General features: G+C 31.1%; 1 long non-coding RNA gene across 1 annotated transcript; it reads right to left on the reverse strand.

Moving 5' to 3' along the window:
* Positions 1 to 1,397: 1,397 nt before the first annotated feature.
* LOC143056818 (uncharacterized) lies at positions 1,398 to 4,291 on the reverse strand. The gene is made up of 2 exons (XR_012972526.1): positions 3,905 to 4,291; positions 1,398 to 2,365 (listed from the first exon to the last, which is right to left on the reverse strand). It is a non-coding gene; the product is annotated as an uncharacterized LOC143056818 (long non-coding RNA).
* Positions 4,292 to 4,867: the final 576 nt, after the last annotated feature.

Genomic DNA, 4,867 nt, shown 5'->3' on the forward strand with positions numbered 1-4,867 from the left:
TGATACACAGACTCTTCTTAATTGTTACACGGACACTTTTTATGAATAGAATCACTCGTGCATGATCAGTGAGTTCATGCATGGGCACTTTAATTTTCAATTAGATTTGAACTTTTTGGTTCACCGACTTATTTCCTGTCTTTTTATTGGATAAAATATTTACGTTAGCATCAATATCTATTTTCCGAAACATTTCCAGTAAAATACTATTCATATTCTCATTATAAAGTTTTAGTTTTTGGTCATTGTTGAAGGGTGTGCAGTGACCTATTATATAGTGACTAACAAGTAAATCACTTGGTCTACATGGTTTAAATGGTTGATAGTCGTCTCACCATATCTCCTTAGGCCAAAATAAAAATTGTTTGTTTCCCCTCCCCACACCCAGGTAAAAAATAAGCCCCCTGGGATGGGAAACAGACATTCTTTTAAATGTGGACTTATTCATGATCTTTTTATTGAAATTCTGAAATAAGAAGATTTTACTAGTCTATAAGTATCACATAAACTTTACATTATCAATAATCCATTAAAATGAAGTCCAGTCAAAATAACCATGCCAGACAGATATATAGGACAGATAATTTCATGAATTTCATGAATTTTTGAATTTCACAGTTCTTCCATACCCCAAATTTATGGTTAAACGTTTATAGTAACCATAGAAACAGAGAAAAAGACTAAACATAAAAACCATGAAAATGGTGTCATTGTCAGATGAAATAAGCCATTCAAAAATGTCAAACATGTACAACTTACATTTATTCCATAATTATGCCAAAAGTAGTGATCCTATACATGTACAATGTAGCTTATAGCTTATGAGAAACATTGATGACCTTCGGCTATTGTCTGCTCTGAAGTTGGGTTGTTGTCTTTTTTGGCACATTCCCCATTTCCAGTGTCAATTTTATTAGCATGATTAGGAAGTATAAACTGAGAAACAAACCTAACCATGTTAACATTGTATCAAACTGAAATAACCTTAATCACTTAAATTATCCATGAAGGTCAAGGTCAGGTCAACCCAACCTGATAGACAAGTAGATCTTTCAAGATACTCATATACAATAAAATGTATCCAATTACATATATAAAATATACAGTATAAAAGAGCATTTCATTGATTAAGTAACAGTATATTTTACATGCAGTCATTGAACCATGAAAATGGGGTCAGGTGCAATGTACATATAATGGCAAACTGAAACATCATAACATATTAATTACCTACTAGCATCTGAATACAAGACAAGAAACATCCAGCTCTTTTAGCTTTTAAAATGTAAAGCTCTATAAAATAGCTTACATCATCACCCCAAGACTGTAATACAAATTTCTTGTATACAACCAACTTTCATGACTTTTGTGTAAGGCGAGACAAAATAAAATGATACTTTGAAGTACATGTATTGTTTAATATGTTTGACTACTATTATAAAATGCCAGTTTCAGAATGAACAGTAATTTAGAAGATTATTAAAATACATGTAGATACATTCAGACTATTATAACTATACAGCAAGCTGTCATTCGACTCTAACCAACAACCATGCCAGGGCTGTAAACTAAAGCTTGTCTAGGTTGGTAAAAACTTCCATCATCATGCATATATATGACACTAACCAATAGTGATGGACCGTGACAGACCCTCATGGAAAGTAAAGGAGGTTTAACACTCCCTGGTGGTACATGTAGCCAACAATAGCAATGGCAGCATAGAAACTCTTATTATATCCAAATTCTTATTTCAAATGAATAATTATCCAAGGTGAATCAGATGATGTATGATCATGATGCTGCACGTTTAGTATTGACAATGATTGATATTCACTGAAACTAGAAATTTCCATTATTCCAATTTTCTATTCTTAATGATATAACTATCCAAGATAATCATGGAATTAAGATATGATGCACTACTAATATTCCTAGAAAACTTTAAATTCTCTTTATTTCAAATTGTTAATATTACTTATTTCAAATATATATATATATATATATCAAAGGTATGCTCTGTCACCAAGTAATGTAGTACATTGTATTTCCTACATTTTTTCTATGAATTGTAAGTTTGCTATTTGTTCAATTCACAATTCTCTTTTTGTCCAATCAGATCATCCCATCAACTGTACATCATGACATAATGTTGTTAGCTCTATCAACGTTATTTCCAAACCAATAAGTAACACAAAATTATGAATTAATCCACCATTTCACAATTTATAGCTACAGGTACAAATGAGGTACCATATGAGAGTAACTTAGTGACACTATATATTTCCTATATATACATTGATATACATGATATATGCCGCTTCATAATCTGGCTGGGAATCATGCTCAAACCAATGTGATATCTTATCTACAAAAAAAACATACATTAAGAATAAAGTATTTATTATATATAAACTTGTATAATTTATCTACAAGAAGAACTAGCAATCATAATTTGCTTGACAACAAAGTTTAATGATGTAAAGAAATGAATATATGACTAATACAATTTAATTGATAAGTCCCTTATGAGAAGAAGAATAAAACCCTTTTTTGAGGTTCTATTTCTAAAACAAAATGTTCTCTCTTTCTACATCAATGTTTTCTTAGGTGTATACTTCATTGAAGGGTTACTGTCTAATAGAGGCTATAGCATTGTATAGCACTATACTTGTTGTGATCAATTTATAATACTTTTTTATTTTAAAATAGAATTTGTTGAATATTACTACCAACGTGACATGGTGACAAAGCAAATAGTATTTATAAGATTCTTCTTCTTCTTTATAATCCATCAACATACTGATGATAACGTGTCCGGCACTTATTTACAGTAACTATGCCGCGCATGCGTGGGATCTAATTTTTATTTAGTCATGACAGTCATGACAGTGAATAATAATTAATATACAAAAGATAAAAATAAAAATTTCAACATAATTTCTTTTTCTTGTTATAACATATATTTAAGTTCTACAAAATTTAGAGCATAACAAATCATTTATAACAAAATAATGAATCATACCCGGTAAAATCTTAAATTTCTTATCACAAAAGATGAAAAGTGTTAAAAATTATTGTTAAGGACGCAATGTCGTCTCATCATTTGGAATCAGGCATGTCAGGGCACAATATCAATATACTCTTTTTTTTGCCCCGGGCAATTTTGAGGTTATTGCATATATATAAACCCAAGCCTTGAACATGTTGAAGGTATTCATAACACATATGTGACAAATTATAATTATTGTACATCACCCACCAGTGGCTATATAAATAGGTATATCATCGTCGTAACTAGTCTGAGATTACTCTGACCTCCAAACGGCTGTTTTGCCAGACAAGCTTGTCTCGGACTACATGGTAACATGTGAAGATTGGTTGGTTATTGGTTAATAAAAAAAAGTGACAAATATTTCATGCAAATTTAGGACGTGACAGTTATCAATACATTAACCATGTTAACATACAATATATAGGATTACTCGATCAGGGGTTTAGGTCTTGTAACTGTTGTATAGGCCATCCCGCACAACCATACCATTGTGAATACCCCACATGTCAATGCATGTTAGGCAATAAACAGGGGTGGATCCCGCCATTTTTAAAAGGAGGTTTAAACCATACTAGTTTATATGTAACTTTTTAAATCATGCATTGATCTTCCAAAAAACATGAAAAAGGGGGGGGGGGGTCCAATCACAGGAACAATTATTTAACAAGCCCAAATTCTTACTTTGCCTTTGAACAGGCTACTATCCAAGAGTGTGGAGTATTGGAACGTCGATTCATACCTGTATGCACAAATTTAACAAATGTGAACATTTTTCCTTCAAATTCTTGGGTGATGATCCATAATCAATGATTATTCTGATAGACATGTATTAAAATATTCATTTCTACTCACCAATTGCAATTTCCAGCTCAGCTTATATTATACTATAGTTTCCTTCTACCATGTCAACGATTTTATGTAAAATAAGTTAGCTATTAGAAGCGCTGACACTGCCGACACACATGCGACATGAATGCAACAAAAATAAAGAGGGTACGGTAACGTTAAATCGTTTACGGGCGAAGAATTATTTTCCGTTTTTAATTAAACTTGTCAGATTTGATTAATTATCGTCGAAAAATGTCCCTAATGGATAGTCATTCAAATTAAACCAGCTTTATTATGCTGTATGCATGTAATATATATGTAACCTGGTCTTTAAATGTACTTTAAGTACAGTGTCTGACGTATTTATAAACATTTTCTTGATTATTTATCCTATTTCAAATATAAATTTGAATGAATTTATATAAGCCTTTTTCTGCTATAATATTCAAACTTTATTTTTTAACGAAGGCTTCTGGTATGTAGTTTTTTTTACAAAAGGCTCTCGAATTATAGACACATTAAAAAATAAAGATGGAAAGTCAAACGCATGAGTCTGGCAAAAATAAAATTAACGGACAATGTCATGACAATAAACAGAAAACGATAAAAGACATAGTTATATCTATATATTTTTTTCCCTGCCTCAAATTTACTCAAATGCAATTTATATAGGTAACATAAAAGATAAATGATAATGCATTCATTTACAAGATCACGTTTTCAAGTGTTCACGGCCGACATCCGTTATTATTAAATAAGGGTGTAAAAATGAATGACAAATTCTTCACCACGTACGGCAGTCTGTAATTGCATATAAAACGTATTGCAATCACTTGTAAACCATTAAATACAAAGGTTCAGGTGCTTATATTCAATAATCAAATATTATTTCGGCAATCTGTTGATTTTTTTTAGTCAATTCGCGGCGATTTGTGCAGCAGTATATGACTTTGAGCTACTTTTTTTATTTATATAATTATAAAACAG

This window comes from Mytilus galloprovincialis, chromosome 13, assembly GCF_965363235.1.
Source record: "Mytilus galloprovincialis chromosome 13, xbMytGall1.hap1.1, whole genome shotgun sequence".
Classification (NCBI taxonomy): domain Eukaryota; kingdom Metazoa; phylum Mollusca; class Bivalvia; order Mytilida; family Mytilidae; genus Mytilus; species Mytilus galloprovincialis.